General features: G+C 40.5%; 1 protein-coding gene across 3 annotated transcripts in view; it reads left to right on the forward strand.

Moving 5' to 3' along the window:
• URB2 (URB2 ribosome biogenesis homolog) overlaps positions 1-25,239 on the forward strand; it is a 112,813-nt gene that overhangs the window by 67,101 nt on the left and 20,473 nt on the right. The window contains exon 11 of one of the 3 annotated variants that reach the window (XM_028481724.2): positions 4,604-4,701. The exons of 1 other annotated variant lie outside the window; for it this stretch is intronic. The gene's annotated coding sequence lies outside the window, so the exon portion shown is untranslated. Of the gene's footprint in view, positions 1-3,465; positions 3,496-4,603; positions 4,702-25,239 lie in introns of those variants that run through there. One more of the 3 variants, XM_055081311.1, reaches the window with a different exon arrangement.

Here is a 25,239-nt window from a genome sequence, read left to right on the forward strand (position 1 = left end):
AAAAGTCACAAAAGCAGAACAAAAATTTCCTACACACCTTTACCCAAATTGGCTACTTACTAACATTTTGCCCCCTTTGCTTCATTACCAATGTAATTTTAGAAACATGATAATGCAGAATAAAATGATTTCATAGCAACTATAATTAATCAATATTTTTTAAGATGGCTCAAACTCAAGTTAAAGGGAAAACCACTTTGCTGCCAGGATCACCAAGTACCAAGGGGTCCCGATTTCTGCCCTTCTACTCTTGACACCATTTCCTATCACTTTCCCATCATCCATCCCTTCAAGCCACACAGATTTCCTTACTGCCCCTCCGACATGCCTGGGCTTGTTTCTGCTCCAGTGCTTTTGCACATACCTGGGTGTCCCTCCCCCAGACATCTGCATGGTTCACTCCCTCTCGATCCCTCTCTTCCCCCAGGTGTCTCTTCAGATATCACTGTAATAGATGCTCGTCTCCTGGTCTTTCTATATAACATGGGAACACATGGCAGTCCCACCAACATACTCCTTTTACCCTTGCCCTGTGTCATTCTCCATAGGACTCACTATCTGAAATGCTATATATTTACTTAATCACCAGCCTCCTTCTCTATAATGAAATGCCATGAAGGTGGAACTTGTCTATTTTGTTCAATGGTGTAATCTCCAGTGTCTCCAAAATGCCTGACACGTAGGACAAGCTCAATAAATAAACGAGTGACATCATCACCCTCTGTTCACTTCTCTCAAGATGTTTCTGCTAGTATTTCTGATCTCAAGGAGACAGCAGCAAGTGGTCTTGAAGCTGGATCTTAGTTCCCTGCCCAGGAATTGCGCCTGGGTAGCCTGGATGAAAACCAGGAATCCTAGCCACCAGTCCACCAGGGCCTAGAGAGTAGAAGCAAAGTTCCCCTGGCTCTTGCTGTGTTTGAAAAATGAATTTCTCAAAGAGGCAAAAACTGTAAAAACAGGTACAAAGTTTATTATTAGAGACACAGCACAACATGTGGGAGAGCACAGAGAAACAGTTTGTTTATTTAAGATAGAAGCAAGGCAGAAATACACACCCGGAGAGAAAGGGTGTGGGCATCCTCCATAATGAGGAGAAGTGCAGTAAAGAGACGGTTAAATCATTTACAGAGGGCAGTTCTTCTGGATCTTTGTTCTCCTTTGGCCAATTATCTCACTTCTTTTCCCATATCTGACCTGCCCTAGGATCTTTCCCAATATGCGTATGCATCTTTTTGCCAAGATGGGTTTCAGAGCAGAGGCTAATGGGAGGTTTGACAACACCTGCTATGCGGTGGCGACCCCTCCTTTTTGACCCGCAAGGAGCCTTCCTGTGCATGTTTAGTAGGGGAGGTCTCCTTGACCACAGGAGTGATCATCTTATCTCTTTGCTCCAGCAGAGCTCAGCTGCTGCCATTAACTTGTTCCTGGGAGCGTCCAGGGAGAACAGAGCTTCAGTGTTGCTCTATTTGACAAGCACCAGCTGCCCAGCCCAGGAGCCCTTCCACCTCCTACCTCACTCCTGCTGTCCTTATAGCTGGTGGCCTGCAGACGACTTGCAGCCTCTTATTCACAGGAAACTTGGTTTCTTTTACTCTCTTTCTCCTAACTGCAGTCTGTATTCCTTGAAATGCATAATATTTCCTATCATTTATCCTCTTGTTTTATATTTTTCCAATTATTCTCTTTTGCTGTTCTTACATATGTTAAGAGTTGCCATTCTTTTTTATCCTCAGGAAATGTCTGGCTTCCTGACAATGACACCAGGAAGATAATTACAATAGGAAACAACCCATGCTTCTCCAAAATTTTCTGGTTCTTGAGAACAAGAAATGGAACGTTTCTTTTTTTTCAAAATATACATGTAGATGTGGGACAGGGACCACACTAGCTGCCAATGAGAGATTGTCATTGCCTGTTTTCTTGGAAGAAACTCCTTTTCAACACCTTTAACACGACACTACCCATCTTGTGTTCTATATCATCTTTATGGGACGTAAAATCCTCAGATCATACCCATTAGGATGGCTACTATTAAAAAAAAAGCCAGAAGATAAAAAATGTTGGTGAGGATGTGGAGAAATTGGAACCCTTATGAGCTCTTGGTGGGAATGTAAAACGCTGTAGCCACTGTGGAAAACAGGGTCTTGGACAGATATCGGTACATCCATGTCCGTTGCAGCATTAGTCACAATAGCCAAAAAGTGGAAACAACACGTGTCCATCAATAGATGAATGGATAAAGCAATGTGATATACACATACAATGGAATACTATTCAGCCTTAAAAAGGAAGGAAATTCTGACACAGGTTACAACATCATGAACCTTGAGGACATCATGCTAAGTGAAATAAGTCAGTCACAAAAGGACAAACACTGTGTGATTCTATATACGGGAGATATGTAGAGGAGTCCAATTCATGGTGATAGAAAGGAGAATAGTGGTTGCCAGATGCTGGCTGAAGGGGTAAATGGGGTGTTGATGTTTCATGGGTATAAAATTTCAGTTTTACAAGGTGAAAAGAGTTCCAGAGATTGGTTTCACAACAATGTGTATGTACCTAACACTACTGAACTGTACACTGAAAAAAGGCTAAGATGGTAAATTTTATATTATGTGTATTTTACTACAGTTAAAAAAAATCCTCAGAGACAATTCACTGTGGAAATATACTGGAAGCTATAACTTGGAAAGGGAGATTTATAAAATCTTACTGAATAGCTTTTAAAAATGTATAGACCAACTTTATATTTTAGCTCTGCACATGATCAACTTTGTTAATGATTAAATGCATGTAAAATAAAGCATCTTAAAAATCTGCTAACACATATTATGTTATCAGAAGTGAACCAAAACAATAAAACTCAATGTTGGCAATTTTTTGGGGAAATAGCTATCCTAACATACATTACCATTATACTATTCTTTACCACAATTCTATTATACATTGGTACTTTTTTTTTTTCTGGAGAAGAATTTGGCAACAGGTAATAAGATCTTTAAAAAATGTTTATTTCCTCTGGCTTGGTTATTCCACTTTGGTGAATTTTTTCATTCAATAACCATTTCCCTTTCCTGTGTCAGGCACTGTTCTGGGTTCTGTGAACACAGTGGTGAAGTCAGTATAACCCCTGCCCTCAGAGTTTATAATCCTACAGGGAGAAAGAGATACATGCATGGGTGTAGTGGACACATGTGGTTTGGTGCCCAGAATCCATGCTCCCTCTTTCTGACAACAAGAGTTTAAATCTTCTTTATAAACATCTCCTCCTCATTTCTACCATGTGAATAGATTGACCACTCACCCAGGCGCCCCTAATTTAATTCTATCACTGTATTTCACCCCCCTGGCCACAGTAATTGGTTCAGAGATGGTACAGAGCTCATTTGCAGCCAATGAGGTGAATACAGATGTTTGCTGGGGCTTGTGGGAAAGATACACTTTCTTTCCCTGTATTTCGTGAAGGTGTGAGGCTTGGAAGCTGCTGCCGCCGTCACAGTTCCCTGGAGTGTCCAGTGGGGGATGAAGTCCACTCCTGGAGAAAGCAGAACAAAGAGATCAGAACACAGCCAGCTGGTGGCTTCGGAGGCTCCGGATGGGGGAGCCTGTACCCTTGGACTTTCAGCTGTGTGAGTCAATAAGTTCTCTTCTGTGTACAAGCCAGCCCGAGTTGCATGCCATCACCTACACAGAAGGAAAACCAACCCATGCATTTGCTATACTGATAGGATGTCACCGTAGATTGACAGGGGTAGATGTGAGCTAAGGGACTGGATGGAAGGGAGTCTTCTGGCATACACCAAAGGACAGAGCTAAGAAGAAATATAGAGCGATGTATCCCAAGATGTTTACAGCAACCTTGGGGGAAAAATGGAAATAACCCAAATGTTCAGTGACACATCATTGCATCTAGATATAATGCAGCACACACAAATGTGACGAAAAGTCATTGAGATTGACAAATACGTGCACTATTTAGATACACTGCAATACTCTATCTGGTTTTGTTAAGCTCTTGGAACCCAGTGGGATACAGACCTGAAATAGTCTAACGTTTCCCCTATCACTGGTACTCCATCAAGTCCCCCTCCTTTACCTTGGCAGCATTTTCGGCCAGTCCCACGGGTTTCCAGTCGCTTTCAGTTCTTCAGACTCCAGGCCAGGGTGTGACTTCGGGCTGAGCCCATCCCCTTCCCCAGCCCCGCAGAGCCCACCGGTCTCACTTAAGAGGGAGGGCGTGCAAGCTGCTCTGTCACTCTCCTCTGCAGCATTTTAGAAGGAAGCTGTAGGTGGCGGTCTGATTTTGGACTTATTAGTCGCTCAACTCTCACTGATTTTTGAGGTCTAATTCCTGTGGTGTTGGGAACTGGAAGAGGAGGAGGGGCAGGGACCCTATGGTCCTGACTTGAGAGTGCCTTGCTTGGCAGGTGGCTGCTGGGCCATAACCTTGGCTTTGGTCTCTTTTTCTCCTCCACCCTCAGGGCTCCTTGCATTCGGGGCTGCAGGGACTCAGGTTCTCCCCCTCTGACTCTGTGAGCTGGGCGAGGATGCTGAGAATCTTCCTCTTGAGAATCACAGCACTTTCTTTTCTCTCTGCTTTCAGCTGCTCCTATAGGCTGCTTGCCTCCAGAAATTTCCAGAGGAGAAGAAAATGCCTTTGTCAAACTCACAAGTGCTGCACAACTCCCAGGGCTACAGATCAAGCTCTTCCAATAATTCTCTTATTTCTCTCCATGCTGGTGGCTGCATTATCATGGGCCTGCTGGCTTACAGCTCACCAAGGATGCAGCCAGTGGAGAGATGCCTCTCCTTCAGGCAAGTAATCTCAGACTCTACAATGGATTTTTCTTTGGTCCCCCTCCCAGAACTGGGCTGGGGAGCCTCTTTAATATGAATCTTGGACTCTTCCCTAAGCCAAAGACTTCCAACTTTATTCCTTCCCCTTGACAATTGTTTCCCCATATGGGCTTGTGGTGAGGCAGGTGGATGTTAGTTGGAATGCTGGTAGGGAGTAGTAGGGCTAATTTGTCTATCACTTAATAAAGGGGTGCTGGCTTCCATTTTTGGCAGCTTTCTTTAGAATATGGGATACTTAGAGCCTATTGTTTTCAGCTATAGGCCTTAGTGCCAATTCCAGGACAGCAGTCTTACTGAACATCCTATTTCATGTATTCTTCAAGTCTCATATATTGCTGCTGATTTTCTGTCTACTTGTATCATTGCTGAGACAAGAATGAAAGACTCTCCAACTATCATTGTGGATTTTTCTATTTTTCCTTTCAGTTCTATCAGTTTTGCTTCATGTTTTTGAAGCTTTGTTTTTAGGTGCTTATATATTTAAATTGTTGTGTCTTCCTGAGGAATTCACCCCTCTATTAATATAAAATGTCCCTCTTTATTCTTGGTAGTATTTCTTGTTCTGAGAGCTACTTTTCTGATATTAACATAACTATTTCAGCTTTTGGGGGGATAGTGTTTTAATGATTTATCTTTTTCATTCTTTTACTTTTAACCAACTTGTGCCTTTATATTTAATGTGAAAATCTTATAGACTGCATATAATTCAGTTTTGATTTGGCAATATATGCCTTTTGATAGTAATGTTTAGATTCTATAATACAGTTATGGATATGATTGGAATTAAGTCTACCCTGTTGTTATCTGTTTCCTTTTTATCCTATATTGTTCCTTTTCTACTTTTCCTGCTTTCTTTGGATTAATTGGTTATAGCTTTAGGATTCCATTTTATCTCTACTATTGGCTTATTAGCTAATCTTGTTTTATTTTCTTTTCTTTTTACTATATATGCTGCCTAAGCAAGCACCATTTTCTTTACTTTTTATTTGTTACTCTAAGACTTAAAATATGCATTTTTAACTAATCACATTTTACTTTCGTATAGTATTATACTACTTCAAGTAATAGTGTAAGAACCTAAAAACAGTGTACTTTTATTTACCCCTTCTTAACCTTTATGCTATTGTTTTAATAGATTTTACTTTATATGTTGTCACATAATTCATTGTTACTATTTTGCTTTATAGTCAATTATCTTTATTTTAAAAATAAATTTATTTATTTATTTATTTTTGGCTGCGTTGGGTCTTCATTGCTGCCCGTGGGCTTTCTCTAGCTGTGGCGAGTGGGGGCTACTCTTTGTTGTGGGGGGGGGGCTTCTCATTGTGGTTGCCTCTCTTGTTGCAGAGCACAGGCTCTAGGCACACGGGCTCAGTCGTTGTGGCTCGCGGGCTCTAGGGCACAGGCTCAATAGTTGTGGCGCATGGGCTTAGTTGCTCCACAGCATGTGGGATCTTCCTGGACCAGGGCTCGAACCCGTGTCCCCTGCATTGGCAGGCGGATTCTTAACCACTGCACCACCAGGGAAGCCCTATAGTCAATTATCTTTTAAGGAAATCATTGCTGCCCGTGGGCTTTCTCTAGCTGTGGCGAGTGGGGGCTACTCTTTGTTGTGGTGTGCGGGCTTCTCATTGTGGTTGCCTCTCTTGTTGCAGAGCACAGGCTCTAGGCACACGGGCTCAGTCGTTGTGGCTCGCGGGCTCTAGGGCACAGGCTCAATAGTTGTGGCGCATGGGCTTAGTTGCTCCACAGCATGTGGGATCTTCCTGGACCAGGGCTCAAACCCGTGTCCCCTGCATTGGCAGGCGGATTCTTAACCACTGCACCACCAGGGAAGCCCTATAGTCAATTATCTTTTAAGGAAATTTAAAATGAGAAAAATGTGTCATATTTATCTACATATTACCATTTCTGGCGTTTTTCATTTTTATGTGTGTAGTTACAAGTTTTATCGTGTTTCCTTCTTCCTGAGGAACTTCATGAAGAATTACATTTCTTTTTTTTAACTGAAGTATAATTGACCTACAGAATGTATCAGTTCTATGTGTACAACATAGCAGTTTGAAATTTTTATACATTACAAAATGATCACCACTATAAGTCTAGTTGCCATCTATCATCATACAAAGATGTTACAACGTTATTTACTACATGCCTCATGCTGTATGTTTCATCCCCCTGACTCATTTATTTTGTAACTGGAAGTTTGTGCCTCTAAATATCCCTCACCTGTTTCACTCATCCCCCCACCCCCTCTCTTCCAGGAACCACTTGTTTGTTCTGTATATATCTGTGAGTCTGTTTCTGCATGTTTGTTTAGTTTTAGAGATTCCACACATAAGTGAAGTCATATGGTATTTTTCTTTCTCTGTCTGATTTATTTCACTAAGCATAATACCCTCTAGGTCCAATCACTGCAAATGGCAAGATTTCAGTTTTTTTTAATGGCTGAGTAATATCCTAATGTGTATGTGTATATATATATATACACACACACACATATATACACACACACAAAGGTATACATATATACACATTATGTATATATATACTTATGTCTTATTAATCTATTCATCCATCAATGGACACTTAGTTTGCTTCCATATCTTGCCTGTTGTAAATAATGCTGCAACAACCATAGGGCTGCATGTATCTTTTTGACTTAGTGTTTTTGTTTTCTTTGGAAAAATACCCAGAAGTGAAATTGCTGGATCATATGGTAGTTCTAGTTTTAATTTTTTGAGGAATCTCTATTCAGTTTTCCACAATGGCTGCACCAGTTTACATTCCCATAACAGTGCAGTGGGGTTCCCTTCTCTCTACATTCTCCCCAGTACTTGTTATTTGTTGTCTTTTTGATAACAGCCAATTGAACGGGTGTGAGATGATATCTCATTGCCGTTTTGATTTGCATTTCCCTAATGATTAGTGATGTTGAACATCTTTTCATGTGTCTGTTGGCCATCTGTATGTCTTCTTTAGAAAAATGTCTATTCAGGTCCTCTGCCCATTTTTTAATCAGGTTTTTTTTTTATGTTGAGTTATATAAATTCTTTGTCTATTTTGGATATTAACCCCTTATCAGATATATTGTTTGCAAATATCTCCTCCCATTTAGTAGGCAGCCTTTTCATTTTGTTGATAGTTTCCTTTGCTGCACAAAAGCCTTTTAGTTTGATTTAGTCCCATTTGTTTATTTTTGCTTTTATTTCCCTTGCCTGAGGAGACAGATCCAAAAAAAATCGCTAAGACTGACGTCAAAGAGCTTACTGTCTAGGTTTTCTGCTATGAGTTTTATGGTTTCAGATCTTATATTTAAGTCTTTAATCCATTTTGGGTTTATTTTTGTATATGGTGTGAGAAACTAGTCCAGTTGGATTCTTTTTTTTTTTTACATATTAAAAACTCAAGGTGCTATTAGGTCTGTTACATACAGAGAACCATACAAAATTAGTGCCAGATCTCTGTGACCCTTTCTACTCAGATGATGTAGACACATCTTCTTTCTGAATTCCCTAATCACTTTATCTCTCTCTAATTTCTCTTTTGTCTTTGACCCCAACAAAAGTTTTTTTTTTTTTCTCAATAATCCATCTCAGTCTTGTCTACCTCAAATGAACTCAGAGTGATAGCCATTGTCCATATAATGTCCTAGAAGGTCCCATATGGTCTTATCCTCCATTACTCGTTGGTCCCATCTCCTTCTCCTCATTCTCATTCTCTTGCAGCTGCACTGGCATCCTTGCTGTTTCTCTTTTTAAAAAAAATTTTTATTTTATATTGGACTATAATTGATTAACAATGTTTTGTTAGCTTCAGGTGTACAGTAAAGTGATTCAGTTATACATATACATGTATCTATTCTTTTTCAAATTCTTTTCCCATTTTGGTTATTACAGAATACTGAGCAGAGTTCCCCGTGCTATACAGTAGGTCCTTGTTGGTTATCCATTTTAAATACAGCAGTGTGTACACGTCAATCCCAAACTCCCAGTCTATCCCTGTTCCCCTTCCCCCCAGTAACCATAAGTTTAGTTCTCTAAGTCTGTGAGTCTTTTCTGTTTCTGTTAAATAAGTTCATTTGTATCATTTTTTTTTTAGATTCCCCATATAAGCCATATCATATATTTGTCTTTCTCTGTCTGACTTACTTCACTTAGTATGATAATCTCCAGGTCCATCCATGTTGTTGCAAATGGCATTATTTCTTTCTTTATAATGGCTGAGTAATATTCCATTGTATATATGTACCACATCTTCTTTATCCAATCATCTGTCAATGGACATTTAGCTTGCTTCCATGTCTTGGCTATTTTAAACAGTGCTGCAATGAACATTGGGGTGCATGTATCCTTTCAAACCATGTTTTCCTCCAGATATATGCCCAGGAGTGGGATTGCTGGATCATATGGTAGCTCTATTTTTAGTTTTTTAAGGAACCTCCATACTGTTCTCCATAGTGGCTGTACCAATTTACATTCCCACCAACAGTATGGAGGGTTTCCTTTTCTCCACACCCTGTCCAGGGTTCACTGTTTGTAGACTTTTTGATGATGGCTATTTTGACTGGTTTGAGGTGATATCTCATTATAGTTTTGATTTGCATCTCTCTAATAATTAGTGATGTTGAGCATCTTTTCCTTTGCCTCATGGCCATCTATATGTCTTCTTTGGAGAAATGTCTATTTAGGTCTTCTGCTCATTTTTTGACTGGGTTTTTTGTCTTTTTTTTTTTGCGGTACGCGGGCCTCTCACTGTTGTGGCCTCTCCCATTGTGGAGCACAGGCTCCGGATGCGCAGGCTCAGCGGCCATGGCTCACGGCCCTAGCCACTCCGCGGCATGTGGGATCCTCCCAGACCAGGGCATGAACCCGTGTCCCCTGCATCGGCAGGCAGACTCTCAACCACTGCGCCACCAGGGAAGCCCTGTCTTTTTGATGTAGAGCCACATGAGCTGTTTGTAAATTTTGGAGACTAATCCCTTGTCGGTCACATAATTTGCAAATATTTTCTCCCTTTCTGCGGGTTCTCTTTTCATTTTGTTTATGGTTTCCTTTGCTCTGCAAAAGCTTTTGAGTTTAATTAGGTCCGATTTGTCTATTTTTGTTTTTATTTCCATTACTGTGGGCGACAGCTCAAAAAAGATATTGCTGCGATTTATGTCAAAGTGTGTTCTGCCTGTGTTTTCCTCTAAGAGTTTAATAGTATCCAGTCTTACATTTAGGTCTTTAATCCATTTTGAGTTTATTTTTGTGTATGGTGTTAAAGAATGTTCTAATTTCATTCTTTTACATGTAGCTGTCCAGTTTTCCCAGCACTATTTATTGAAGAGACTGTCTTTCCTCCATTGTACAGTCTTACCTCCTTTGTTGTAGATTAACTGACCATAGGCACATGGGTTTATTTCTAGGCTTTCTATCCTGTTCCATTGATCTATATTTCTGTTTTTTTTCCAGTACCATACTGTCTTGTTTAATGTAGCTTTGTAGAATAGTCTCAAGTCAGGGAGCCTGATTCCTTCAGCTCCTTTTTTCTTCTCAAGAGGGATCTTTGTGTCTCCATACACATTTTAAGATTTTTTGTTCTAGTTCTGTGAAAAATGCCATTGGTAATTTGATAGGGATTGCATTGAATCTGTAGATTGCTTTGGGTTGTAGAGTCATTTTCACAATGTTGAGTCTTCCAATCCAAAACTATGTTGAATAGTAGTGGTGAGAGTGGACATCCTTGTCTTGTTCCTGATCTTAGAGGAAATGCTTTCAGTATTTCACCATTGAGAATGATGTTTGCTGTGGGTTTGTAGTATATGGCCTTTACTATTTTGAGGTGGTTTCCCTCTATGCCCAGTTTCTGGAGAGTTTTTATCATAAATGGGTGTTGAATTTTGATGTACGTGTAGTATCATGTCATCTGCAAACAGTGACACTTTTACTTCTTCTTTCCAATTTGTATTCCTTTTATTTCTTTTCTTCTCTGATTGCCGTGGCTAAGACTTCCAAAACTATGTTGAATAGTAGTGGTGAGAGTGGACATCCTTGTCTTGTTCCTGATCTTAGAGGAAATGCTTTCAGTGTTGAATTTTGTCAAAAGCTTTTTCTGCATCTATTGAGATGATCATATCGTTTTTATTCTTCAATTTGTTGATGTGGTGTATCACACTGATTGATTTGTGGATATTAAAAAAATCCTTGCATCTCTGGGTTAAATCCCACTTGATCATGGTGTATGATCCTTTTAATGTATTATTGGATTCGGATTGCTAGTATTTTATTGAGGATTTTTGCATCTATGTTCATTAGTGATATTTGCCTGTAATTTTCTTTTTATGTGGTATCTTTGTCTGTTTTTGGTATCAGGGTGATGGTGGCTCATACAATGAGTTTGGGAGTATTCCTTCCTCTGCAATTTTTTGGAAAAGTTTGAGAAGGATTAGTGTTAGCTCTTCTCTAAGTGTTTTGTAGAATTTGCCTGTGAAACCATCTGGTCCTGGACTTTTGTTTGTTGAGAGTTTTAAAATCACAGTTTCAATTTCATTACTTGTGATTGGTCTGTTCATATTTTCTATTTATTCCTGGTTCAGTCTTGGAAGGTTGTACCTTTCAAATAATTTGTCCATTTCTTCCAGGTTGTCTGTTTTATTGGCATACAGTTGCTTGTAGTAGTCTCTTATGATCCTTTGTATTTCTGTGGTGTCTGTTGTAACGTCTCCTTTTTCATTTCCAATTTTATTGATTTGAGTCTTCTCCCTTTTTTTTCTTCATGAGTCTGGCTAAAGATTTATCAATTTTGTTTATCTTTTCAAAGAACAATATTTCAGTTTCTTTAATCTTTTCTATTGTTTTCTTCATTTCTATTTCATTTATTTCTGCTCTGATTTCTTTCCTTCTACTAACTTTGGGTTTTGTTTGCTCTTCTTTCTCTACTTGCTTTAGCTGTAAGGTTATGTTGTTTATTTGTGATTTCTCTTGTTTCCTGATGTAAGATTGTATTGCTATAAACATCCCTCTTAGAACTGCTTTTCCCATGTCCCATAGATTTTTTTTTTAGTTTGGGTTTTCTGTTTGTTTTGTTCTTTTAATTAATTTTTATTGGAGTATAGTTGATTTACAATGTTGTGTTAGTTTCTGCTGTACAGTAAAGTGAATCAGTTATACATATACATATATGAACTCTTTTTTAGATTCTTTTTCCTAAATAGGTCATTACAGAGTACTGAGTGGAGTTCCCTGTGCTATACAGTAGGTTCTTATTAGTTATCTATTTTATATATAGTGTATATGTCAATCCCAATCTCCCAGTTTATTCCTCCCTCCCTTCCCCCTTCATAACCATAAGTTTGTCTTCTACATCTGTTACTCTTTTTATTTCTTGTAAATACGTTCATTTGTACCATTTTTTTAGATTCTACATATCAGCAATATCACATATATGTCTTTCTCTGTCTGACTAACTTAACTCAGTATGACAATCTCTAGGTCCATCCATTGCACTGTAAATGGCATTTTTCATTATTTTTTTAATGTCTGAGTAATATTCCATTGTATATATGTACTACATCTTCTTTATCCATTCATCTGTTGATGGACCTTTAGGTTGCTTCCATGAACTGGTTATTATAAATAGTGCTGCAATGAACACTGCGGTGCAAGTATCTTTTTGAATTATGGTTTTCTCCATATATATATGCCCAGGAGTGGGATTGTTGGATCATATGGTAGCTCTATTTTTAGTTTTTTAAGGAGCCTCCATACTATTCTCCATAGTGGCTGTAACAATGTACCAGTGTTCTCCATAGTGACTATACCTATGTACCAATGTACATTGGCTGTACCAATTGTATACCAACAGTGTAGGAGAGTTCCCTTTTTGGATTGTCATGCTTTTGTTTTCATTTGTCTCTAGGTATTTTTTGATTTCCTCTTTGATTTCTTCAGTAATCCATTGGTTGTTTAGTAGCATATTGTTTAGCCTCCACATGTTTGTGTTTTTTACAGTTTTTGTTCTTGTAGTCGATTTCTAATCTGATAGCATTGTTGTTGGAAAAGAAGCTTGATATGATTTCAATTTTGTTAAATTTACAGAGGCTTGCTTTGTGGCCCAGCATATGATCAATCCTGGAGAATGTTCCATGTGCACTTGAGAAGGATGTGTATTCTGCTGTTTTGGGATGGAATGCTGTATAAATATCAATGAAGTCCAGCTGGTCTAATGTGTCTTTTAAAGCCTGTGTTTCCTTACTGAACTTCTGTCTGGATGATCTGTCCATTGATGAAAGTGGGGTATTAAAGTCTCCCACTATTATTGTGTTACTGTTGATTTCTCCTTTTATGGCTGTTAGTATTTGCCTTATATATTGGGGTGCTCCTATGTTGGGTGCATATATATTTACAATTATTATGTCTTTTTCTTGGATTGATCCCTTGATCATTATGTAGTGTCCTTCTTTGTCTCTTTTAACAGTCTTTATTTTAACGTCTATTTTGTGTGATGTGAGTACTGCTACCCCAGGTTTCTTTTGATTTCCATTTGCATGGAATACCTTTTTCCATCCCCTCACTTTCAGTCTACATGTGTCCCTAGATCTGAAGTGGATCTCTTGTAGACAGCATATATAAGGGTCTTGTTTTTGTATCTATTCAGCCAGTCTATGTCTTTTGGTTGGAGCATTTATGTTTTTTGTTTGTTTGTTTGTTTGTTTGCGGTACACGGGCCTCTCACTGTTATGGCCTCTCCCGTTGTGGAGCACAGGCTCCGACGCGCAGGCTCAGCATCCATAGCTCATGGGTCCAGCCGCTCTGCGGCATGTGGGATCTTCCCAGACCGGGGCACGAACCCATGTCCCCTGCATCGGCAGGCGGACTCTCAACCACTGCGCCACCAGGGAAGCTCTGGTTGGAGCATTTAATCCACTTACATTTAAGGTAAATATCAATATGTATGTTCCTATTTCCATTTTCTTAATTGTTTTATATTTGTTTTTGTAGGTCTTTTTTCTTCCCTTCATCTTTTATTCCCTTCTCTTGTGATTTGATGACTAACGTGTTGTGTTTGGATTCTTTTTTCTTTTGTGTGTGTGTACGTATTGTACATTTTCAGTTTGCCGTTACCATGAGGTTTTGATATAGCAGTCTCTATATAAACAAGATTGTTTTAAGTTGCTGGTCTTTTAATTTCAAATGCATTTCCAGTATCCTGCATTTATTCTTTCCTCAGAAATGCTGGTTTTGATATCATATTTGTGTGTGGATGATTTCTTACCTGTATTGTATGTTTGCCTTTACCGGTGACATTTTCCATTTGTAATTTTCTTGTTTCTAGTAGTAGCCTTTTCTTTTCTGCTAAGAGAAGTTCCTTTAGCATTTGTTGCAAACCAGGTCTGGTGGTGCTGAATTCTCTTTTGTTTGTCTGTAAAACTTTTGATTTCTCTGTTGAATCTTAATGAGAGCCTTGCTGAGTAGAGTATTCTTGGTTGTAGGTTCTTCCCTTCCACCACTTTAAATATACCATGCCACTCCCTTCTGGTCTGCTGAGTTTCTGCTGAGAAATCAGCTGATAACATTATGGGAGTTCCCTTGTATGTTATTTGTTGCTTTTCCCTTGCTGCTTTTAATATTTTTTTCTTTGTCTTTAATTTTTGTCAGTTTGATTACTATGTCTTTCAGTGTGTTCTTGTTTGGGTTTATCCTGCCTGGGACTCTCTGCACTTCCTGGACTTGGGTGACTATTTCCTTTCCTATGTTATGGAAGTTTTCAGCTATTATCTCTTCAAATATTTTCTCAGGCCCTTTCTCTTTTTCTTCTTCTTCTGGGACCCCTATAATATGAATGTTGGTGCATTTAATGTTGTCCCAGAGGTCTCTGAGACAGTCCCCATTTCTTTTCATTCTTTTTTCTTTATTCTGTTCTGTGGCAGTAATTTTCACCATTCTGTCTTTATTCTGTTCTGTGGCGGTAATTTTCACCATTCTGTCTTCCAGCTCACTTATTCGTTCTTCTGCCTCAGTTATTCTGCTGTTGATTCCTTCTAGTGTATTTTTCATTTCAGTTATTTTATTGTTCATCTCTGTTTGTTTGTTCTTTAGTTCTTCTAGGTCTTTGTTAAAAATTTCTTGTATCTTCTCGATCTGTGCCTCCATTCTTTTTCTGAGATCTTGGATCATCTTCATGATCATTGCTGTGAATTCTTTTTCTGGCAGGTTGCCTATCTCCACTTCTCTTAGTTGTTCTTCTGGGGTTTTATCTTGTTCCTTCCTCTGGGACATATTCCTCTGCTGCCTCATTTTGTCTAACTTTCTGTGATTGCAGTTTCCTTTCTGTAGGCTGCAGGATTGTAGTTTTCTTGCTTCTGCTGTCTGTCCTCTGGTGGATGAGGCTATCTAAGAGGCTGTGCAGGCTTCCTGGTGTGAGGGACTGTTTCTTGCCCACTGGTGGGTGGAACTGGGTCTTGTCCCTCTGGTGGGCAGAGCTGTGCTCAGGAAGACTTTAAGCAGCCTGTCTGCTGATGGTGGGTCTGTGTTCCTGCCCTATTGGTTTTCAGCCTGAGGCATCCCAGCACTGGAGCCTACTGGCTGTTGGGTGGAGCTAGGTCTTGGGGAGGAAATGTCAGCCTCCAGGAGGGCTCACACCAATGAGTACTTCCAGACTGCTGTTGCCAATGTCTTTGTCCCCACAGTGAGCCGCAGCTGCCCCCATCCCTGCAGAAGACCCTCCAGTACTAGCAGGTAGGTCTGGCTCAGTCTCTTATGAGGTCACTGCTTTTTCCCCCTGGGTCCTAATATGCATGAGAACTTGTGTGCACCCTCCACGAGTGGAGTTTCTGTTTCCCCCAGTCCTGTGGAATTCCTGTGATCAAACCCTGCTGACCTTCAAAGCCAGTTTCTCTGGGGGCTCCTCCTCCTGTTGCTAGACCCCCAGGCTTGGAAGCCTGATGTGTGGCTCAGGACTTTCACTCCTGTGGGAGAACTTCTGTGGTATAATTATTTTCCAGTTTGTGGGTCACCCAACCGGCAGGTATGGGATTTGATATATTGTGATTGTGCCCCCCCTACTGTCTCATTGTGGTTTCTTATTTGTCTTTGGATGTAGGGTATCCGTTTTGGTAGTTTCCAGGTTTTTTTTGTCAATGGTTGTTCAACATTAAGTTGTGATTTTGGTGTTTTTGTAAGAATGGGTGAGCTCAAGTCCTTCTACTCCTCCACCTTGCAACTTCCTCCTCCAGTTTGATTCTTTTGCGTGTAGCTGTCTAGTTTTCCCAACACCCTTTATTGAAGAGGTGGTCTTTTCCCCATTGTATATTCTTGCCTCCTTTGTCATAGATGAATTGACCATGTAAGTGTGGGCTCTCACTGTGGTCATCCATACTTCTGAGTTCATTGAGCATCTTTATGATCATTGCCCTAAACTCTTTATCAGGTAGGTTACTTATCTCCACTTTGCTTAGTTCTTTGGGGGTTTTATCTTGTTCCTTCATTTGGAACATTGCCACTATTCCACTATTGCCTCATTTTACCTAAATCTCATAGTTTTTATTTCTATGTATTCGGTATGTCAGTTACATTTCCTGATCTTGGAGAAGTGGCCTTATGTAATAGATGTCCTGTGGGGCCCTGCAGCACACTCCTTGCTGGTCATCAGAGCTGTACGCTCTTGGGGTGCCCCCTATGTGGGCTGCATGGTTCCTTCTGTTGTGGCCAGGCCAACTACTGTGGGCATGCTGGTTTACAGGGCTGGGCCCCGACCCCGTTGGCTGCCAGGCCCTGCCTTGTGTGGAGGCTGCTGGCTATTGATGGGTAGGACAGGGTACTGGTGTAGCTAACATTGTTGTCTGGGGCCTTTGAGGCTGGTTCCAGCCCACTGATTGGTAGGACTGGGACCTTGGGTGTCCTGGAGCTGGTTCCAACCTACTTGTGGGCAAGGTCAGGCCCTGGGCCTGCTTATGGCTGGGGCGGGACCTTGGGGCTGCTGGCTGGGAGGGCTGGGGAAGTGGTCTGTGGCTGGTGCTGACCAGCTGGCAGACAGTTAAACCCCAGGTGCTAGTAGGCTAGAGGGAGGACTCCAAATGGCCCTTTTCAGCACTAGTGTCTTCACAGTTGAATGAGCTTTCAAAAATGGCTGCCACCAGTGTCCGTATCCCCAGGGGGAGTCCCAACTGCCTCCTGTCTCTCTGGGCAGCTCTCCAAGTTCAGCAAGTGGATCTGATCCAGGCTCCTTAAAAATTGCTGCCTCTGCTCTGGGTCTTGGAGCATGTGAGGTTTTGCATGTGTCCTTTAAGAGCAGAGTCTCTGTTTCCTACAGCCCTTGGCTCCTCTGTGCACAAGCCCCACTGGCCTTAAAGCCAAATGTTCTGGGGGCTCACCTTCCTGGTGCTGAGGCACCTGATGTGCGGCTTGGAGAACCTCTAGTATTGTGACTATCCTCCCATTTGTGGTTTGCTTGCCTGAGGGTGTGGTTCTTGACCACACACGCCCCTCTTACCCCTTTTGTTGTTGATCCTTCTTTATGCCTTCAGTTGTGGATTCTCCTTGATGGTTGCTCCATAAATAGTTGCAGTTCTGGTTTTCTGTGGCAGGAGGTGAGCCAGGAGCTTCCTACTCTTCTATCTGGACACCCCTCAGAATTACATTTCTTTTGGGGCAAGTCTGCTGCTGGGAAATTCTTTCAGCTTTTTCTCATCTGTAAGTTTTTATTTGGCTTTTAGTTTTACACTGGGTATAGAATTTTTTTTTTCCTTTCAGCACTCCATTGTCTTCAGGCTTGCATAATTTCCATCAAGAAGGTCATAGTGATTCATATATTTCTTCCTTTGTCTGTAATGTGTCATTTTCCTCTGGCTACTTTTAAGGTTTTTCTCTTTATCACAGGTTTTCATCAGTTTGATTATAATGTTCCTTGGTGTAGTTGTCCCTGTTAGTTATTGTGATAACTGGGGTTTGTTAAGATTCTTGGATCTTTGGGTTTTTTTTTTTTTAGTTAAAAAAATTATATTTTTGGCCATGCTGCACAGCTTGTGGGATCTTAGTTCCCTGACCAGGGATCAAACCTGTGCCCCAAGCAGTGCAATCGTGGAGTCCTAACCACTGGACCACCAGGAAATACCTGGATCTTTGGGTTTAGAGTTTTCATTGGTTTTGGAAAATTTTCAGGCATCATTTATTCAAATTTTTTTTAAAAATAATTATTTATTTATTTATTTTTGGCTGCATTGGATCTTCGTTGCAGTGTGCGGGCTTCTCATTGCAGTGGCTTCTCTTGTTGCAGAGCATGGGCTGTAGGCACACGGGCTTCAGTAGTTGTAGCTTGTGGGCTCTAGAGCGCAGGCTCAGTAGTTGTAGCGCACGGGCTTAGTTGTTCCGCGGCATGTGGGATCTTCCCAGACCAGGGCTCGAACCCATGTCCCCTGCATTGGCAGGAGGGTTCTTAACCACTGTGCCACCAGGGAAGCCCCATCAAGTTTTTTTTTTTTTTTCTATCCTCCTTCTCTTTCTTCTTTGGATTCTAATTATATTTATGCTAGACTACTTGATAATGTCCCAAAGATCACTGAGGTTCTTTTCCTTTTTTCTGTAATTTTTTTTTCTTTGTGTTTCATTTTGAATTCAAGCTCATTGCTTTTATTCTCGGATGTCTAGTCTGTAAGTTCTACTCTGTAAAAATTTCATTTTCAATGTTGTACTTCTCATTTGCTTCTTTTTTACACTGTTCACTTTTCTCCTCATTATTCATGTGTTTTCCTTTAAATCTTTGATCATATCACACCTTTATAATATCTATTTTTATGTTTTTTTGATAACTCCATTTCTCTATTTTTTCTGGGTCCTCTTAATTTTTTGAGGAAAATTTATAACTATATTTTTATTGTACATATGCAACCAACTAGAATTTACTCTGAACATTACATTTTCATTTCATTTATTTTATTTAAAAAAATTTTTATTGAAATATAGTTGATTTACAATGTTGTGTTAGTTTCAGGTGTACAGCAAAGTGATTCAGTTATACATATATGTATGTTTATATATATATCCTTTTCCAGTTGATTTTCCATTATAGGTTATTACAAGATATTGAATATAGTTGCCTGTGCTATATAGTAGATCTTTTTTGTTTATCTATTTTATATATAGTATTGTGTATCTGTTAATGCCAAACTCCAAATTTATCCCTCTTCCCCCACCGTTTCCCCTTTGGTTACCATAAATTTGTTTTCTATGTCTGTGTCTCTGTTTTGGAAATAAGTTCATTTGTACAACTTTTTTCAGATTCCACTTATAAGCAGTATCATATGAGATTTGTCTTTGTCTGACTTAGTTCACTTAGTATGATAATATCTAGGTCTATCCATGTTGCTGCAAATGACATTATTTCATTCTTTTTTATGGCTGAGTAATATTCCATTGTATATATACCACAGCTTCTTTATCCATTCATCTGTCATTTAGGTTGTTTCCATGTCCTAGCTATTGTAAATAGTGCTGCAGTGAACATTAGGGTATATGTATCTTTTTAAATTATAGTTTTCTCTGGATATATGCCCAGGAGTGGGATTGCTGGACCATATGGTAACTCTATTTTTAGTTTTTTAAGTAACCTCCATACTGTTTTCCATAGAGGCTGCACAAATTTACATTTTCCTGGGTATTTTTAAATTGATTTTTCTACTAGTTATGTGTCACACTTTTCTGCTTCTTGGAAATCTAGTACTTTTTTATTGGATGTAAGACTGCATTTTTTTCATTGTTGAGTGCTAGATATTATTTTATTCCTTTAAAGTTTGTTGGAGTTTTTGTTTGTTTGCTATTTTTTTGACAGGCAATTAAATTTCTTGTGGATCAGTTTGGTCCTTTCAAAGCTTGTTTTAAAGCTCTTATAGAGTAGTTGTAGAGTACCCTTTACTTTAGGGTTAGTTTAATCCCATTTCTAAGATGTGACTGTCTCTGGGGTCTATGCTGAATGTATTCAGTGAGGTTCCTCTACTCTGGCTGGTGGATACTCAAATGGTTCCCAGCCCTGTGTAAGCTCTGGGAATTTTTTGGCTTGAAGCTCCTGGTAATGCTCTTTTCTTGGATGTTCTCTGTCCCACTTGTGGAGTTTTATCCCTGTGGAGGTTGGTCTTTCAATCAAAGATGCAAGGGGACCCCGTTCAGCTTTCTGGAGGTCTTTCTCTATGTATCTCCTTCTATCTGTACTCTGCCCGAAATTCTAGCTGGCTTGGCCTCCCTGAACTCTGATCTCTGTCATCTCAATTGGATGAGACTGCTGGGATCAGAGTTCTTCCTCAGCCCAAACGGCAGTTCAGAAATTGCCTCCAGGCAGGAGGACCGGAGGATTGTATAGCTCACTTCACTTGTCCCCTTTTCTCAGCAATCAGAGTCCTGCACTGCCTGCTGTCCATTGTCTGAAAGCAGTTTGTTCTGTTTTCTCCTTTTTTTTTTTTTTTATGGTAGAAGGCAGTTTTGGACTCTCTTATTTTTTCATGCCTTTCTTTTGATGAGAACTAAAAAAAAAAAAACTATAGAGATATGAAGTGCTAAGTTCATGGGACTTTTAGAGTGAGGGGTAAAGCAAAATGACAACAACGTGTTTAATACTATAAGCCTACGGGTGTGAGGCAGGTGAGGCTTCTCTGCAAATAGGTAAAAGGTTTTCTAAAGAAACAGCCAGATCTACAAGGGCTGGTTCTTAAACTAATGCAAAGAGAAGCATTCGGGTGTTAATGGTGAAGATTATAGGCTTCTTGCAAAAGATCCTGTTCAGAAGGTCTAGGCTGGGACCTCATGATTTGTATTTTTAACAGGCACACTATGGTGATTCTGGTGCAGGTGGTCTGTGGATCTTTCTTGGAAAAACCCCAGCTAAGGACTCCAGTTGAGGTATCCTGGTGTGAACCTATAGAATTCCATCTCAGACACATGGGCAGGGCCTCTACACAGGTAAAAGCCTGGAAGGGGAGAAAGAATGGGGTGACAAAGGGCCAAAAAGAAAGGAGCTTGTCTTCAGGACCAGATGGAAGGTCAAGGGATGGGAGAGTGTGAGCAGGAGAGAGGGTATTGGGTCTCAGAATTGCTTTCCCTTGGCAGGCTGCCTAGACTGTGTATGAAAGGTGCACCTCAGGAAAAGGGGGCTGAAGGCCTCCCACACGGAAAGGTTCAAACACAAGAGCAGCCCTGAAGGAAGACAGCTAGAGTCAAAGCAGCAAGAAAACCTCGCTTTGCTGGCAACTACAAACACTGATTTAGATGAACCCTTTACCATCTGCAGTGGTCTGGCCTTTTTCACGAGGCACTAATCTCCATCTCTGTGAGCTCTCTATGGATGTGGTTTTAGCTTTGTAGTGATTCATGCTAGGTTGTTACACAGGACAAATTGCCTTGGTGCTGCATCGAAGAGCTGGGTACACACAGAGGAAGTGGAGTTTATCTCATCATCAGGCTTCCTAAAAGCCCTATCTCAGCAAGAATTTAAGAATTCAGTTTCACTGAGTGTTGCTCAGAATCCTTTATTAATTTTCTCTTGATGTATCAGCAGTGAGGAGTCTTCCTATCCTCTGGCGAAACCCACTAACCACCTCTAGTGCCTGGAGCAAAGAGAGAAGTCTTTCAACTACAGATAAAGGGACCACACAAGAAGAGTCTTTGGGGACAAAGAATGCATACTCTGACAAACAGGCCCACCGAGTGGCTTCTTCAGAGTGGGGTGTGCACTTGGACCCATGAGCAAGGAGAGAGCATTGGACTTTCATGTTAATTAATGACACTAGGAAGGTGAGAACAGAGGTAAAACAACAGGGAAATGTCTTCGTGGCTTATTTTATGATCTTTGGTGATTGAAGACAGCTCACGGAGCCAGGAAGTGACCCTGTTCAGAGGGGACTGGCATTAAAGAAAGAACAAACCTGCTGTGTGGGGAGTCAAGAGACTCCAATGTTGCAGGATTTTGCAGCCACAGTTGCAAACTGTCCATCACAGTTCCATGGTGGGTGTGCTCAGAAGAGTCACAGAAATCTTACTCTTGGAGAGGATTGATGAATTTAGGAGGTGATTTGTTTAAATAAAAAACAAAGAGACCCCTTCACTTTGTGGAGAAAAAAACTGTTTCAGCTAATGTAAACTTACTGAGAATCCATAGATTATTTTCTTCTATGAATTATGGCAGCATTTTCCAAATGTGTTTTGCCCAATATTCACCCTTCAGGATGCTCCATAGGAAAAGAGTTTCACGGTCAAATTTTGGGAAACACTGCCTACTATATCTTTCTTGTGGACATGTGCAGAAGTCTATTCAACCAAAAAAAAAAATGAGAAATACAAAAAATATGCATACTTGCTTATACTTTTAAAAAGATGGAAGGATAAAGCATTAAAAAATGATTATCTGTAGGGGAGGGAGGCAATAGTGTAGAAGGAGCATAGACAGAAATTAGGCTTAACCTGAATATACATTATTTGTTATATTTAACTTCAGAATCGTGTAAATATTATGGAGAATTCTAAAACAAAGCTAAAGAAATTTTTAAAAGCAGTCACTGAAAATTGAAAGTAAAATAAAACAAATGAACCTGTTCCTAGGTGGGACATAGTTCTTTTTTAGAATTATTCTAATTGACTTTAAAACAGAATCATTTAACTGTATATCCCTTGTAGGAATACACCCTTAGCATGTAAACCAAAACAAACCAAACCACTCAACCAAACAAGAAAACCCCCAAGGTATGAAACTGTCTTCAGTAATCATATTGTTGATAGTAGTGTTGATATTGTTATTTGGAGACTTTTGTGTGTATTATTATAGGAAAAGTAATTGTGCTAGTGGTGTTGAGAATTGAGATTTTGGGCATGGTTGAAAGGAAATACAAATGTAAAATTGAGGAAATTATTTTTTAAAAGTAAATTTATTTACTTATTTATTTATTTTTGGCTGCATTGGGTCTTCGCTGCTGTGCGCGGGTTTTCTCTAGTTGTGGTGAGCAGGGGCTACGCTTCATTGCAGTGGCTTCTCTTGTTGCGGAGCACGGTCTCTAGGCATATGGGCTTCAGTAGTTGTGGCTAGGGGCTCTAGAGCGCAGGCTCAGTAGTTGTGGTGCATGGGCTTAGTTGCTCCGCAGCATGTGGTATCTTCCAGGACCAGAGCTCGAACCCGTGTCCCCTGCATCAGCAGGCGGACTCTCAACCACTGTGCCACCAGGGAAACCCCAAGAAAAGAGATTTTTTATTAACTTTTAAAAATAGTATTAAAGAGAAAAATTGTGTATTAAAGGGAAAAGTTCTTATCTTTCAGAGCAGGGGTTGGCACACTATGGCCTGTTGGCCACTCTGGCCCAGTGCCTGTTGTGTAAATAAAGCTTGTTGGAACTCAACCAGCTCCATTTGTCTAGGGCTGCTTGTGCACTACAGTGGCAGAGCTGAGTAGTTACGACAGAGAACTTTCTGACTTTTGCCGACAAACCCTGTCTTAGAGATACCTACTGATGAATTTATAGGTGAAAAATGAGGTGATGCCTGGAGTTTGCTTTAAAATAGTCCAGAGATGGGAGAATGGGCGGTGACATGGATGAGTCAGGATTGACAGTGTTGAATTTGGGTTTACAATTTTAGCTCATTATACTATTCTCTCTACTTTTATATGTTTTTGAAATTTTTCATAATAAAATATTTAAAAAATAAGGTAAATCTATACTTAAAGACATAAAAATATTTCCATGATATATTGTTAAATGAATAAAGTAAGTTGTAAAATGTTATGGCCCAATTCCATAGGAGTTTTTTAAAGTATATTTAAATTATATATATTTATATGCATAAAAATGTGTGAAATAGCATGGACAAAACTGTTAAGAATGGGAGTGGCAATGGTGGAACGGAAAAAAATTATTTTTTTTTTTTTTACTTCAAATAATTCTGTTCTGTTTGATATTTTCCTTAACAATATGTTTTTTATAGTAATTTTTAAAAAGTTATAGACTGGGGCTCCCCTGGTGGCGCAGTGGTTCAGAGTCCGCCTGCCGATGCAGGGGACACGGGTTCGTGCCCCGGTCCGGGAGGATCACACATGCCGCGGAGCGGCTGGGCCCGTGAGCCGTGGCCGCTGAGCCTGCGCGTCCGGAGCCTGTGCTCCGCAACGGGAGAGGCCACAACAGTGAGAGGCCCGCGTACCGCAAAAAAAAAAAAAAAGTTATAGACTGTGTCACAATTTCTCTATCTTCCCAATCGAATTCCAAATAAAACTGGTGACCAACTCTTGATGAAAGATTTTCCAGAGATATGTTCATGCACATTTGTCTGATTTATTTATTCATTGGCCAGTATCTTTTGAATATCTTTTCTATTTTAAAGAAAATTCCACATGATGAGTCACACTTGTCCAAAGTCAGAGTCAGGACTCAGCTTCCTAGCCTCCTTTGTAGCTGGTGAGTGGGTACGAGACCCAGGCCCTGCCCTTAAACAGGCCCAGGGGAGGCGGGGGGGAGGGAGCAACAGGAGAGAGAGGGGCGCATGGGCTCCACCACCGTGGGGTGAGTGGGTCAGTGGAGGCTCCCTTTCCTGGGCAGCTCCTGGCATCTGACCCACACTCCATCAGCACAAGTGGGTGCCGGAACCCACTGCGGGCTGGTGCTGCCGGGGAAAGAGGTGGGGCTTTGCTGGAGCAACCCTTCTGCGGGGGGTGGCTTACTCCCAGAGGCAGTGTCTGCAAGCCCCTCACATCCTCTGATATATCCCTTTCTTTTTAAGGCAGACTCAATGGCTACTTTCTTTTGCAAATATGAATCCTGACTGATACTACTGTACATTACTTTATATGATTATAATAGCCGCTGTCTTTCTTTCCCTTATCTTTTTTTCCCATTAAAAACATAATAGATGCTTAATAAATATTTAATAGTAAATATTTATTGAATGAATGAATGAATGGTTAAGTCTGTTACTCCTTCTGTCATTTCAGGACCCAACTCAAGGGCGGGTTTGAAATTTATGTATGTGGAACATTAAAACCTCCCAGAACTTATCCCAGAATTGCAGAATGAACCACTTCTAAGCCAGGCTGGGAAGCCTGTCATGGGTGCAGTTGGGACCAGCTCCCGGCCCTCCTGCTTCCTAAGCCCAGCATTTCCACTCTTTTGCTCTGTCTAGTGTCATCACGTAATTCTCCCAGGCTTAACCTCAGGACAAAGAATGGGTTAGAGAGGAGGAGGTGGGGAGAACTGCAAAATCCGGGGCGTTTTGGTGCTCATTTCCTATTTTAATCAAGCCCTGGAATTTTTATCTAAAAATTTCTTCTGTACCAAAGGCCTTTAAAGGCAGTGTGAACAGACTTGTGGTTGCCAAGGGGGAGGGGAAGGGGGAGTGGGGGAGGGTCGGAGTGGGAGTTTGGGGTTAGCAGATGTAAACT

The sequence above is a fragment of the Physeter macrocephalus genome, chromosome 20, assembly GCF_002837175.3.
Source record: "Physeter macrocephalus isolate SW-GA chromosome 20, ASM283717v5, whole genome shotgun sequence".
NCBI lineage: Eukaryota > Metazoa > Chordata > Mammalia > Artiodactyla > Physeteridae > Physeter > Physeter macrocephalus.